Source organism: Neopsephotus bourkii, unplaced genomic scaffold (assembly GCF_033783945.1).
Source record: "Neopsephotus bourkii isolate Nb327-2 ecotype Australia unplaced genomic scaffold, CSIRO-AGI_Nbou_v1 NB_196, whole genome shotgun sequence".
Taxonomy (NCBI): domain Eukaryota; kingdom Metazoa; phylum Chordata; class Aves; order Psittaciformes; family Psittacidae; genus Neopsephotus; species Neopsephotus bourkii.
The window spans coordinates 7248950-7264550 of NW_026900709.1; the positions used below are offsets into that span (position 1 = coordinate 7248950).

General features: G+C 38.6%; 1 protein-coding gene and 1 long non-coding RNA gene across 4 annotated transcripts in view; one reads left to right on the plus strand and one right to left on the minus strand.

Annotated features, from left to right (window-relative positions):
* PARD3B (par-3 family cell polarity regulator beta) overlaps positions 1 to 15601 on the minus strand; it is a 415652-nt gene that overhangs the window by 397014 nt on the left and 3037 nt on the right. The gene's annotated exons all lie outside the window — the stretch shown is intronic.
* LOC133225799 (uncharacterized) overlaps positions 14839 to 15601 on the plus strand; it is a 145655-nt gene continuing 144892 nt past the window's right edge. Inside the window, exon 1 of the long non-coding RNA XR_009729285.1 lies at positions 14839 to 14876. This is a non-coding gene — a long non-coding RNA (uncharacterized LOC133225799). The remainder of the gene's footprint in view (positions 14877 to 15601) is intronic.

Below are 15601 nucleotides of genomic sequence, written 5' to 3' on the forward strand. Positions count from 1 at the left end.
AGAGACAGTGTTTGCAAAGAGATTATGATATTTCTTATTCTTTAGCCATCTTCATATGATTATGTTTTGAGAAATTAACATGTACCAATGGACTATGTACTAACAAATAGAAAGTGTTCCCACTTTTCACAAGGAAAGTGAAGATAGTTATCTCACCTAGTGAACTCTACTATTACTAGAGAAGAGGAAGATGGCTTATTGTGATAATTATTCAATATTATACTGAATACGCAGGGGAAAAATAGTCATCTCTGAGGAGGAAAACAGAGAAAACTGCCAAGATACCCTTAGCATGGATTTTCCTATAGTCAGAGCAGAAATATGTAAATCCAAAATGACCCAGAATATTTAAAATTACACTTAGTGCAGCTTCAATTTGCAGTATTGGAACCCGTCAAAAATAAGAGTAGTCTAATTTTGGATTGAATGTGAATGAGTGAGAGCCATGAATATGGCCCGCTACCTGAATATTGCCTGAGTAAAATACAATGTAGAAAAAACATTATGAGAAGGATCACACAGCCCACTGCTACACTCCAACACTGGACATTTAAGAAAAATATGCCAGTGAAAAACATGTTATCTAAAACCAGAACAAGCAAAGATGGCTGGAGACACACATGAGGCAAACAGGCCCATACTGCAGTTGTAACTATAAAACTAACGCCCTTAAAGCCTCAGTTGAAACTGGAGTGCACTGCATGTCAGGCTCTGAATCCAAGATAACTACACAAATGCAAGAATGCAAGCATAAACTGATCTTCAGTTATAAAGTAAGATTATCCTTTAACTCACCCAGCCTATTAGAATAGATGGCTTCAACAACATAGCAACACAAGACTCACCCCTTTGTAAGTGAACACAACAGCTACAGAACAAACCATCTCTAAGTAAATCCACAACATTTAAAGCTTTAACTTCCATATCCCAAGTTCTCCATGCCAAATACTAGCTACAATACTCGGAGTAGTATTGTTATGCTAATAAGAAAACTGCTACACAGCTACAGGCACCTGGCAAATAACAATTAGCAGTGATTCTGGATTTTTGCTTGGTATCAGAAGGTAATACTGGGGGGTCAAGCGACCACAGTCATGATTTCTTAAAATCCAACTTAAAAGTAAGCACACAGAACTATAAAGCTACTCCTTCAAATTGCCACCTGTTCTCCACACAGAAATGATCAGGGGACTGGAGCACCTCCTGTATGAAAGATAGGCTGAGAAAGCTAGGGCTGTTCAGCCTGGAGAAGAGAAGGCTGCATGGAGATCTCAGAGCAGCCTTCCAGTATCTGAAGGGGGCTTCATCCCTGGCAGTGTTCAAGGCCAGGTTGGATGAGGCCTTGGGTGATATGGCTTAGAGTGAGGTGTCCCTGCCCATGGCAGGGGGGTTGGAGCTTGATGATCTTGAGGTCCTTTCCAACCCTAACTATTCTATGATTCTATGATTCTATATAGGGATGCTGGGGAGGGAATCTTCATTAGGGACTGTAGTGATAGGACAAGGGGTAATGGGTTAAAACTTAAACAGGGGAAGTTTAGATTGGATATAAGGAGGAAATTCTTCACTGTAAGGGTGGTGAGGCACTGGAATGGGTTGCCCAGGGAAGTTGTGAATGCTCCATCCCTGGTGGTGTTCAAGGCCAGGCTGGACAAACCCTTGGGTGGCATCGTTTAGTGGGAGGTGTCCCTGTCCACAGCAGGGGGCTGGAACTAGATGATCTTAAGGTCCTTTCCAACCCTAACTGTTCTATGATTCTGAGTCTATTAAATGAGGGAAAAAAAGAGAAAAGGCAGGCATGTGTAAAAGAATACTGTATTTCAACAGCAAAGTCCAGGTTGAGTGAACAACACATTTATTTTGCCAATTAAAATTTAATGTACCTTAAATTCAAACCATTCAATACAGCTACAGATAACAAAACCACAGGCTAGCTGTAAACCCACACAACAGAGTTTGTAGCAAACTCAGCACTGAAGCATACGAGATCTTGAAACAAAACCATGATAAATGCCTCAGCGTCAATAGCAAGAACAGCCACCACTTCAGTCTTGCACCTAGAAACTAAGATTATTCTATTTACAACTGTTTGGTCCTTCCTTTGACAAAGTGATTCATGCATTTGCAGCTGACACATGACTGCTTATCAGAAGCAGCAGAAAGTTTCAAACATGTGACTGAGCAACAGCAGACTGAAGTCCCACGAAACAGAACCCAAATACCTGTAAGATCACGCAGATCAGGCATGCTGAAATCCTGAACAAGCTTGTAACAAAACTGAGCTTTAGACAAAGCTCAAGTAAGAAAGAACAGCAGTAAAATACAGAGGTAGAACCTTATATTCCGCATAGAAAATCATTACCTATTTTTTGAGAGGAAAAAAAAAAATCCCCTCAATCACATGAAAGCATTCCATTTATTTCACAGAGAAATCAGACTTTTCTGCACAGTACCACTTATTTCCTGTATGGATCAACCCCCAAGCAGAGGCTGGGGAGGAGTTTTGCCAGAAGCTGGGCAGACTTACACCATCAAGGCCAGTCAGACCCCAAATCATCCCTGTCTTCACCAGTTCCAAGGCTGGTGTGTTGCAGCAATGGCACCACACACCAATGGCATCAGTTCTCACCAGTGCCACTTCCCACATCAACACTGATCAGCTCTCTCCACACCCTTTGACAACCTACTAACAGTTACAGTTCATTGCTCTGTTTAGAGTTGCAGTGAGCACGGGTTAAAATGTTCTGAAAGCAGAGCTAACAAGCAAGCACTGCTTAATGCATGAACATTAGTCAGCTTCACTGGTTCTGGCTATTGTTTGAAAGAAAATGAGCAGGAAGTTTAAAAAATAATAAACACATTTACCAACACAATATTACACCATGGGAATTAGTATATAATCTCTCTCACATTCTGTGTTGTATTAATACAATTTATATGATCACAGTACTACATTTTTAAGTTTTAGTACTTGACTTTCGAGATACAGCAAATACACCTGGGAAGAGCCCAAACAACCTCTACGTGTAATCATATTGGCAGAGCCAAATGATGAAACTGGTCAAACAAAAACAATTCTCACTCCTAAAATCAACTTCCATCTTCTCCTGATAATACAGAACATGTCAGAATTCACACATCATCAACACTTCGTGCCATATGCCTAAACACATCTCACAAAGTTGATTTTGGCCAGATAGAAGACAATAAAGAAGAGAATGAAGTTATTCACTCTTTCATTGAAATTTAATACCACTAGTGAGCAGAAGGGTTCATCCCAACCTGTCCCTTATCCCAAAGCACAAAACTGCTTTCTCCTGTTATTCCAAGTGTCTTCAGGAAAACAGATTCACAAAAAAGAACAGCTTCAGAGATCTAATGGAAAAGAGAAGGTGGCAAAACAAAATGAAAATAACTGCACAACAGCTTACAGACAGGCAAGTAGAGTATTCTGCTGAAATACAGAAATGACACATAAGGATCATATACCAGTTACTGTTTAGTGATGATGCAGAGGGTTGACCAATGTACAGGGGGGTTGTACAGGGGGGTTAGAGGAATTTGCTTGTGTTAGAGGATTTTACTTGTGTTAGAGGAATTTACTTGCCTAGACAAGGTATTGTCTGTTGTAAGTGCTTACTAAGCAGAACAAAGACACCAAGTCCTATTGATAAGCAAAAGCAGGCACCTGGTCGTATTGATAAGCAGACACCTGATTATAATGATAAGTAGCTATTGATAAGGAAAAGCAGGCGCCGGATACGGGAAGAAGCAGATGGTTTATGGCTGGGGCACCGACCAAACCCTAAGGCCATATGTGTAAAGACTAAAAGGTGACAAGTTCAAGAAGAGGAAGACTCATTTACTTCATCTTGAAGACCCCTACCCACAGGAGGAAGACTCATTTACTTCATCTTGAGACCCCTGCCCATGACCAGAGGGGGCACTGCGCAGGCGCAGAGGACTTTCTAGGTCATTATAATACGAAGCGGGGTAGAAAATGAATATGTATAGGCGTATTGTGCAACCTTGTAACTTTAGAGGATAAATGTAGAGGGAAACAACACTGAGGCACGCATGCCTTTTGGAGGACCAATCCCCCGTGCGTCTTCAGCTGAATAAAGCATACCTACTTTACAACTTTAACCAAGTTGTGGAGTCTATTCCGCTATCAGTGACAACTTCCTCCAACCCTCTGACCAGGAATTTCCTTCTAGAGTTCACAGGAGGGCTACATGGAAACTTTCCTCACACAATTTTAATCCACTCAGTCCAACCCTACAAGAAATTTCAAATGAAAACAACAGCTGGTAAGCAAACCTGATTAAATGTTGTATTTGCATATATTTTGCAACAGTCCCGAGATGCCATTACAACCTTCCTCTTCATTTGCAGTTTGATGCCATCCATCACTCATACAAATGAGTCATATTTACTTTTCAGTCAGCTACCTCACTCATTCTCCTCCGGCTCCACAACTGTATCCATATACATTGGCTTCATATTATGCCATGCACGAGCACTGACAGAAGATTTCACTGTAAAATTAAAAACCTATTGGAAATGCCTACAGCAAACACGACATAACATAGTGAATAACACAGTTGTTCACAAGAATGCTCAAGGCTAACCAGGTTACAGGAATGCTTTATCACAATGCACTGTCAATAGGACTTCAAGTGTAATGTTACCTTCTCATTAACACAGGTGATTATATCTCGGTTTCCCAACACACATACACAAACACCGGTAAAGAGCCATTCAGTGATGAGTTCAGCCACAAAATGCTGAAGGCTTTTCAACAAAATAATTGGATCTGCTTTCACTAAATTTTATCGCTCTGTGCGGTGCCTGAAAAAGGAAACCAGCACATGCAATGAAGCAGTTGATTCTCTTCTTTAAATGGCTACTAAGAAAGGATACAGCCATTGTCAGTTAATAGAAAAATGATAACATCAGAATTTGCTGGCATAATGGTCACATAAGGTAAGTGATTTGGCCTCCTACAGAACCTGCAACAGCTTTGCCTGCATTATTAGCGGTTTCTCTTACACAGACTATGAATTTAGGCTCCAGAACAAAAACCAACAAGAAACAAACTTAAAAATTCATTAAGTAAGCCTTAGCAAGATTACAACAGTATTAAACAGTTTGATCATTAAACTGTAGCTTGCATCTTTGAGTATTAACTCATGTTTATCTAAAACAATCATGTAAAAAGTGATGCAGAAGAACATTTTTCACTAAGAAAAAACAATTGTATGAGCCTTACTACACATAAGTTGTTTCAAAACTGAAATAAAAACATCTTTGCAGAATGTTAAATTCAAAACAACTACTGTCTGCAATATAGGACGTGGAGCTAAGATCTGCACTGTCAAGTCCTCTTATGAACACTAACATCCTGGATTTTGCCATATTACCAAGTTGGATTTGTTGTTTTGGGATTTTTTTTCCTCTTCTCAAAAACCCCTAGTGATAAGCCAAACAGTTAATCTCTAAACACACAATGCATAAAAGAGATAATTTCAAACCAGAAAAATGGAAGACACTTATAATCACCACAGCATTCACATTTGAATGACAGCTAAACATAAAGACACATCAAGCATTCAGCCATCTGGAAAGAAGCTGGTATTTTTTTCATATTGTCTATTCTCAAACCCTTAAGGCAAGAGTCAGAGGTTGACCAAGACTTCCATTTAGAGAGATGCTCATTTCGTATCTACAGCCATGAACAAACTGCAGTATGAACAATAAGCCAGACTCCTCCACTTCCACTGAATTTAAAAGGTGGCTGTGTCAGCCAAACAATACATGTATACTGCCAGATGTATGTTACATTTGAAACATCTGAAGTTGTTTTAGTTTCTTTGAATACAGCTTATTTAATAAAATCATGACAGCAACAAATATGTATTTTACTCTTCAAGACAAGAAAGAATATGATGGCAATATATATATATACATATAACTGCAAAAGTCATGATATATGAAAAACCTCAACCGAAGAAGGTATTCAGCCTCTATTCAGAGTTAAATGGTAATGAACACTGCTGTAAAACAAACACATTGCAAGTACAGCTAGCAGACACACAGGATGAAAAGAGTGAGAAGGATGACAGTCCAACTTTAGCACTACATTTTTAATACTACTTGAAAGGTCTAGTAAGGAAAAAACACACTGCATATGCAAAAGGAAACCATATACTCCTTTCAGTTTCTGACTTGCTGCAATCACTCCCCCACAACACAAAAATCTGCTTTAAATGAAAGATGGCCTAAACTAACATTCTTCCAGACTCAAGGATTAAGGGGTCAATACTGGCACACTCCCATGTGATCCATCTTGCTTCAAGTATGTGAAAAGGGTAAGAGTCTAGAGCAATTTTGCTCTGTTCACAATTTCGAACAATAAATGGACTGAATACAACAGTAATCATCAAGGAGGAAATACCCCTCAAAAGTCATATACCTAAAATGCATAGGCCACAAATGTTCTTCTAAGCATTTCTGAGTTGAGTATTTTGAGGAAAAAGTCATTCTTAATTTTGCTATTTGTTAAGCCAGTGGAGTGGTTTCTATTAGGGTTTTTCAGGTACAGCTAGGACCTCCCATCAGTCAGCAGCTGAATGAGAGCTATCCAAGTAACCGTTCCCAAAACATTAATACAGAATATTTTCTGGATCTTTGAGTGCTAATCTTCTTGCCTAACATAAAGATGTCATCATTTATCATTTGCCAAAACAGACCCTCACATTAGATTGTATGTTTTTCCACACACACACATCTACTTCCCCCCTCCAAAAAATAATCTACCTTCCTTTTTCACAGCAGTTTAAACAACACCTGCACCATGACTGCTACACTAATATGCAAACACAGGTCTTTCTCTATGCACCATGTCAAAATGTCAATCAACCTTCTCCCTTTTTCAGCCCAACACAACTATTTCAGGTTTCCTGCTTTTCAGGGAGTTTTCTTTTTGTAGCTTATAATGCCAGAACTCCTGGAACATTTTTCAGAATACATTTCTTACAGCCAGCAGGGGAAAATTAATTGTGAGTTGGCAGCAGCTAGGTTTTAAAATGAGCCTCATTCTGTGGGAGCTGAACATGTAAACACCCTTCAGTCCTTCAAAATTTTCAACAAGTCTTTCTACCCCACACAAGACAGGGAAAGATTCAATTCAAGGGAGCAATCTCCTTTGCAAGCCTCTATTCTCTGGGCAGAGAAAGAACAGGTTGAGAGGCGTCAGAAGCAGAAGATGACAGCCAAATTCCTAACATCCGCTAAAAAATAAAAATAAAAAAATGCCCAAACATATGCCATATTTGTTAAATAAGGCAACTGCTAGAAACAGACTTTTGAAAAACATGCCAATAAAGTAAATTTGATATTAGCATGCTGTTGTACCCTATCCTACTGAATGGGAACAGCGAGCAGAAAAGACAAAGACAATTTCTGTATAAAATCTCAGTTGACTGAGTAACCTAAAGAAAATACAATTGAAGTCAATGAGCCAAAGCAAAGCATGCCGCATTTTTGGCACACTAGAGTAAACCAGGTATTTCCTCAAATTTGGAAGTCCTTATTCAGTATGAAATAAACCAGCTTGTAAAAAAAAAAACCCAAGTGATTGCTGACAGCCCCTTACTGTAGCCAAATATTTTATTTATTAGGATAAAAAAAATTTGTACCTCAATAAAATTCATTGTTATAGACAATAGAATTTTGACTCAATGCGAGTGAAAGAAATACGGTTTGGAGGTAAACTGTATTCCAATATTCTACAGTATTCACAACATAGAGATATTTGATTGATGCAATAATGTATTTGCCTCTTTTTTCCTGCAAAGTTAACAAATACTGATATCTTTTTCCTAAATGCAAGAGTCTTTACTCAGGGAAAAGAAAACCAACTTCCTGTACGACTTCTGGTTTCCATACAGGCTTTCATGTAGACTAACTCACAGTTCAAGTAGTTCAAACAAAAAGCAAGATAATTTGTAAGAACTTCTTTAAAGAAATAACTTAAGTAGTGAATGGAAGACTTCAAGGTTATTTATTTTAAAAGTAGAAGCTTGTTTCAGTTTAAAAACATGCAGGCGAGATGCAGTACAATCACCCAATTTACTGATAACAAAGTATGACATAGGCCAGAGTATCAACAGAGGAAGTTACCTACTTGGTTTTGCTCTCAATAGAGTGAGGAACAGTTTTCATTACACAGCTACACAGGCCTTATTACCCATAAAAGAGAAAAGGTCTGACTAAGCCTTTCAAGGCTTAAACTGCTACAGAACAGCAACTTCACTTTGATCAGATTTGTAGAACCCCAGAATTACTTATATTTTTGGAAAAGCTACAAACACACTGTCATAAGTAGCCTTGTTTATTGCTTCTCCTAATTGTGCGCTACTGTCCTACCTTTGTGATGTTTAGCATCTAGGATAAATCCAACAAAACTTCCAAGATGAGAATCCTCCATTAAAATCCTTACTGAGCTAGGTAAGAAAGCCTCATAGAAAACGTTACAGCTGGCAGAATGAGAATTTCAATAGCTGCTCAACCAGGGATCCACAGGAAAGACATTTTGTAACTGACCTCCAGGCAGGAGTTGCAGGGTTTGGCAGCACATGCAATTATGACAAGCTATGGAGGAACAAGTTAGTTAACTTATGCAGGTAACATGCTACCTTCAGTATTCATAAAACTCATCACTTACAAAAGGTCTGTATCTAAATCAGTTTACAGACAACACTTCCACTAACACCAAAGTCTTAAGCCTTAATCTTACACTCTGCTTTCAATTCTGGCTGGGGCTCAGAAATAAAAAGCCAGCAAGCAGAGAACATTAATGGAAAGCTTTGTTATGCTCTAAATACCATCCATCAAATTCAGCACCAAATGAGTATCACAGGGGATTATTAAAAAAATTATCATAGTCCGTTTAGGCAAAAGTCACAGCAGGCAAACTGTGCACTAAGAACTGCATTCAACAAAAAATGCCACCTACAGGGACTGAAGTGAATGGAACCTACATTCAGTAGTAGCTGGACTCCTTAAAACATACAAAAATGGCACAGTTATACCACAAACCCTCTACATGAAATTCTGGCCTTATCCCATTAATGACATGCAGCACTATAAGACTAACAAAAAAGAAAAAAGGCCAGGAAAGTCTATATGCTCTCAAAACTTCGAATTTGAGGAAAAACATAAATAAGGAGCTACTTCTACATGAACATCATCAAAATGCATAAAGATGTGCTTAACTGCCTGCCCCACAGGCACACCAGCCAAGAGAACAGCTGCAGAGCAGTATGTGCATCTTTTCAACCAGTCATTTTCTACAACAGCTGAAGATCACCTACCTACTCAAAGGAAGGAAAGAACCTTGTAATGGTAACTTTCAGGGAGATGTGAAAAAAACACTGCCACTGCCTTTCACAGATAACAGAAGGCATAAATCCATGCCCAAACTAAAAGAAATAACCCTCAACTGTATGATGGTCTACAGGTGGGTGCTCAAGGTGCATTCCAAAGTTTGGACACAGGACAAATCCACCATAAACAGGGAGTCTCTCCTTCAAAGGTCCAAACAGAGACATACTGGATTCTAAACTCTTTGAAGCCAAAAGATTACTCTAAACTACTCTTAGCTGACCTGTACGCTGACACCCAAATTAAAAGAAACAGGAGATGATTATATGGGGTTTTCTTCCCCTCAGAAAAATCTAAACCTCAAGACACTCAAGTTTGGCAATAAAGATCAGCTCAACTGTTGACAGATTGATGAGAATGAAATAGTATAACAATCTGACGGTCTTCTAAGGTTTTAGGGAAGAAAGATGAACCAAAAAACTTGATTACTCAAAGGAAAAATAAAGACAGACAATTTTGCAGGAATACAAGTCTCAGATCTTCTTCCAATTGTGTCAAATTCCCCTTTAGTCTGAGCACTCAATTTTCTTCTACTGATTGAGGAATGACTGCATTTTTTGAAAGGAAAATTATAGGGAGGGTGCCTGTTAAGATTCACCAATAGCTTCACTGGGAATCTGGAAAACATTCTATCAGATAAGCTGCATGGTAAAACCATTTGGCTCAATGGAGTCTTATCTTTGAAGTTGAATCCCTAGCCAGAAAATGCAAAAGAAACTAAGAGCCCAAACAGAGCCAGCTGTTAGCCTCTACCCCTCAGACTGAATTCTGATTCCAAATATCAGGCTTTGTTAGACTACAATCATTCATCTTCCTATCTACCATTCATACAAATGGTACCCTTATTATCAGCTCTAAGAAGCATGTTCTTTCAAGCATTCTGTGGTTTTCTTTTTCATGCATATAGCGACCAATAAAGAAAAGCACTGAAGTATGAGGTCTCACTGGCAATAAATGCTGCCAGTGCATCCTCATGAAACCAATGAGCAACTTGTCTAAACCTCCCAACTCGGAATCATTCCCAAGAGCAAATTTAAGCACTAGAATAGTGCTGTGGCACCTGCCACAACAAAGAAAAGTCATTAGTTATGAACGGATGTACTGGTGGCATAAAAATTACAGGTTTACACTAGAAAGCAAGACAGATGTTGATGACATTAAAACATTACAACAGTTCATTTAATGGAGGTGTCTATAGCACAATCATTAGGTGTAAGAAAAAAACATTTACAGAATCAGGTAATACGTATCTCCTCTTTAAACTGAGGATAGTGGTTCAAAAAGTCCTATGCCATGGAATCAGTAATCTCTTCTCACACAGTTTTCTTTACATACAAGGTATTGAAGTAATATGTGAGAAATAAAAGTACTGATAAGACTTACAGAACTATCACACCAACATATAACCTGAATGGAACAAAGAATGCTTTTATTGAGGAAGATGCTATTGAACTACTGCATGGACATTTTTTCCAAAAGTTCTTGTAACATACCAATTTTCTGAATTCCTTATATGAAGCAGCTTTCTCATTTACCAATGTATCCAGGTCAGTGGAATTCACAAGTCTGCTTCTAGCAACAAGTCATTCACATGAGCTCATCATTTCTGTTTAGTCAGTTCCATGACATAAAATGGGTATATCTTTATGCATAAGCAAGACTCAAGAATGACATACAAAAATACGAAGCAGAATCTGTTTTCAACAATACTAATTGCTCAAGATGTTTAGCGTTATCATATTCATTAAAGATAAAACACAGGCATCATAATACAGGGCTAGAGGGAGTTTTCAATAATGAAGCAATAGGTCTTCATGCCTAAAAAAGCTGCAGTTATGACATTAGCATCATTACAAAAGCCTAAAGAATGTTCTGCTCAATGGGGAGAAAATATGCTGTTTCAGTAGCAGAATGCACAGTGTGGTGTGATTCAACTGAGCTATCACACTGAACAAGTAAGGGGGAAAGTACTAGCATATAACATGAACCATTATTTCCAAATAGCTGTATCCATTAAAAACATTATGTTTTTAAGAAAATACCGACAGAACACAATCCTCCTTTTTGAGATACTCAGGTGAAGGAAATACTAAAGCTGCATTTTATGCAGCAAGCAAAAGCACCTCCTGGTTCCATCCCATGCCAGAAGGAATTTATATCTATTCTTTTACATTAGGACTCCCATACTACATGCTGCTTCCCAAATTGGAAATAAATACACCAAAAAAAATACTATTTGGGGCTTAAATTCCTTCTTCACAAATTCATACAAGACTACCCAGGGCTTGTCTTCAACTGGGCAAAGAGGGATAGGAAGCAGTCACTCCTGAGTAGTCTGTACAGCTCTTCAATGGTTCCTTTCTATGGCTATTTAAACACTCAGTTACTACTTGAGAGACAGCAAAGGTTTTGTAATAGCTACTGAGTAGTACTCGCAACTTGATAAATATGATCTGGAAGGCAAAAATGAAAACTGTATTAGCACACACACTCAAGTCTGAGCTGCAATATTTTCAAGATCATTCTTCTCATTTTGCCTACTGAATTTCCATCAGTTCTATCCAGCTCTACACTTCCACTGAAACACATTAACATCAGGTAACATAGTATTCAGCCAAAAGCCCAAGTTACTGCCAGTAATCTACTTCTTAAAAAGAACAAAGGGATCCAAAACTTTCTTTTTCAGGTTACATAAGTACATAATGTTCCATAAGACATTTTGTACAAGTCTGACAAAGTCCAATGGCAGTTTTTCTCTTTGGATTATAAACACCTGTTAGAGAAAAGGAGACTAGAAGTCTACCAAAAATCTCACTACACATCACTAGTGGCCACAGACATTTTATGCAAAAGTGTTAAAAAGGCAGGTACTTCTTAACTTTGTTTTTCAGCATCACTGTAAAAGTGATACTGAAGACTCTGTGAGAGACACAAAATTCTGCCACTTGAAAAGCTATTTCCAGTCTCCATGAAACATGATCATGAGTGTTACTAAGTCAGAACAGAACTTGTTTTACACAGATTTTTTTAAATCATTTGCCTCCTTCCCTTTTCTTTACTCCACCCCACTTAGCATGGCCTTTCTATATGAGTCAGTTACCCATAAACTCATATGACAGTAATGGAAAAGCAGTGTATGAAGCTATATTCTCCTTTTTTAGTACGATATCATAGTGAACAAATCTGAAGGCTAAATGCAAAATGATAACCAAGCTCTTGATTGAAATACATCAGTTTACAATACAATGTAAAAGCTCACTAACATACTGTAGCTAATACTAAGACAAATATGAGAATGAATAGTTAAAATATTTCCTAGCAAAACAGTACTTAAAAACAGAGCTCAGAACTGCTATGGTAAAAAAAAAAATTATGGATTATCCTATGCTTTATTTGGGATAGGGTTAAGAAAAGCCCACAAACATTCTAAAACAAACTCAGATAGGCAAAAAGAGACAAAACAAAAAAAAAAAAACCCACACAAAAAAAGCGTAGCAACCTGGTCCAAGACAAAAGTGCCACACAAACACAACCGTATTACTCTGCCTTTATAAAGTGTTTAATACTTACAATTTGCCCAAAATGGAAAAATGTTTATAACAAAGGATTTCTTTCAAAACTTCCCACATACTTCTTCTGAAGACATCTATTGTGGTTTTGCAAATATTTTTTTACAAGCATAGATTTTGGAGTCAAAGTAAATTGTCGTCTTCCCTACCCCCAATGTTTTTAGAGAAACTACAAGAACATTCAGTACTCCTTCTGCTTGCTGGCTGATTTACAATAGCAATACATAATTCCAGAAAACTAACTGTCATGTTGTGGGGCAAGCAAGAACAGAAAGAAAAGGAAAAAGTATTTTATTAGTAGGAATTATAAATATATATATATACACAAAAAAAAAACTGTTGAGACAGTCAATCTGCAGCATTAGCTCCTTAAAGGCATCTAGCTTGGGAAAGATTGCCAATACATCCAAAACAACACACAGTTTTTGCTTTAATCAAATATGCACCATTCTTGAATCAACTCAGTCACTATATTATTGCTTTCTACTCGGTCTGACTGCCAATCAAAATTACCATTACCATTCCAGAATCAGCCGCTGGTTTCTGTACATTCACATGAGTGAAAAGACACACTCTAAAGCCCATAACAACTGGAGATCAAGTCCCTATAAGACAGTTATCTAATATTTTATTGTGTGTGTCAGCATTCCTAAAGTGAAGCCCACAAAGGCTAAGTGAGCCACTCAAGAATACAACTTAAAATGACATACTTAAAACTGATATTAAACCAAGAAATTGCAGTGCTCATTAACTTTGCTACATGGCTTCCATGTCCCATCCACTCAACTGGCTTCTATGAACAAGACTTCAAACAGCCAAAGTAGTCACTTCAGCCAAGTTACCTAGGTTAAGTGCCATGCACGCAAACATGAGTAAAATAGTACACAGATGCTAAACACCGCTTCCCCATCCCTGGCTCCTCCAGAGAGATAAAGAGCACCTAGGAGCAGCAAGATGTTTTTATACATTTTCCTGGGAAAAGTTTCACTGCTGCTTAGAGAAAGGTCACCGTGGATTTCACTTGCTAGTTTGAGCCAGGGCATACAGTGCTTTCTGTACCAACAGCACTAAAGACCTCTCAGTTAGCCAACTAGCACCTCCAGCTGAACCAAGGGCTTTGCTACAAAGCTACCAATTCAAATATTGTCTCCTACTTGTGGGAAGCCACATTTCAAAGGGGAGAACCATGAACAAAACAGTGCGTTTAGCCTGAATGCATTTAGCCCCACATGCGTTGAGGAACTGCTGTCAAAAGGACCGCTAGGACTCAAACATCACAAGAGCATATGGAACCCTTCAGTGCTGACCCAGAACCCTTCTTTCTCCCTCTCTCATCCACATACTTAGGGAAAAGCAAACAAGCAAAAGGCCTCTCACAACTGACTGGACAATCAGTGAGGTACCTTGTCTTTCATCTATGGGCTATGTCTTATAGTCACAGAGAAGCACAAGCAGCACAAGGCACAGCAACCCAAGTATTCTGCAGTACATCTGCTCTCACTCGAGCAAAGAATCCTAAATACAACAAATGACATGCAAGTGCTCCCCAGGGCACCAAAACCACCAGTTACAACAAGTACTAAGGGACTGGGCTGACAGGGAATCATTAATCCTACTGCATCCACCTGTTGGCAGCAAGCCTTAACACACAACAGCACTAAACTGCAACTAAGGCAGATCCTGTGCCACAGCAAAGTACCACTGAGCATCCACTGTACCACTAAAACACAAGTTACTTTCTGAGATGACAGTCACGTCCCTGAAAATTTATTTACAATCCTCACAACTGATCAACACTTTCTTAAACACAAGAATGCTGGGAAGGGACTCTTCATCAGGGACTGTAGTGATAGGACAAGGGTTAGTGGGTTCAAACTTAACAGGGGAAGTCCAAGCTACACACAAGGAAGAAGTTCCTTACCATGAGGGTGGCAAGGCACTGGAATGGATTGCCCAAGGAAGTTGTGAATGCTCCATCCCTGGCAGTGTTCAAGGCCAGGCTGGATGGAGTCTTGGGTGACAAAGTTTAATGTGAGGTGCCCCTCCTCATGGCAGGGGGAGGTTGGAACTAGATAATCTTAAGGTCCTTTCTAACCCAAACTATTCTATGATTCTATGTAAGACTATTTATATAATAAAATCCCAGAACACAGAAATCTCCTAATTGATACTGTAATACAGAAAATAGTTCATAAGTCCAGACAGATAACTTGTACCCTTCAGTGCACCAGACGAGACCTGCAAATTCAGAACTGCAACAGCACCTCTAAACCCCACTGCTAAACTCTGCAGCATCACAAAATAATCACTGCCTTGATTTTTCAGCTGAAACTGGCCCAATATTTTGTTTCATTTAACACAGCAATTGAGCCTTCATGACCAAACCTTGCCAACACAGCCCAACCAAGAAACCAAATTAAACTTGCTAAGAAAACACAACAGGCTACAATCAGCAACTGAGTTCTCAGCTATTTACCAGAAGTCTCACAGAAACAGTCATTTACTGCATCAATTTTCCTCTCATTACAATTATAAAGCATTGCTGAGTACTCTAAACCAATTTAAAAATGTGCTATTTTTACACA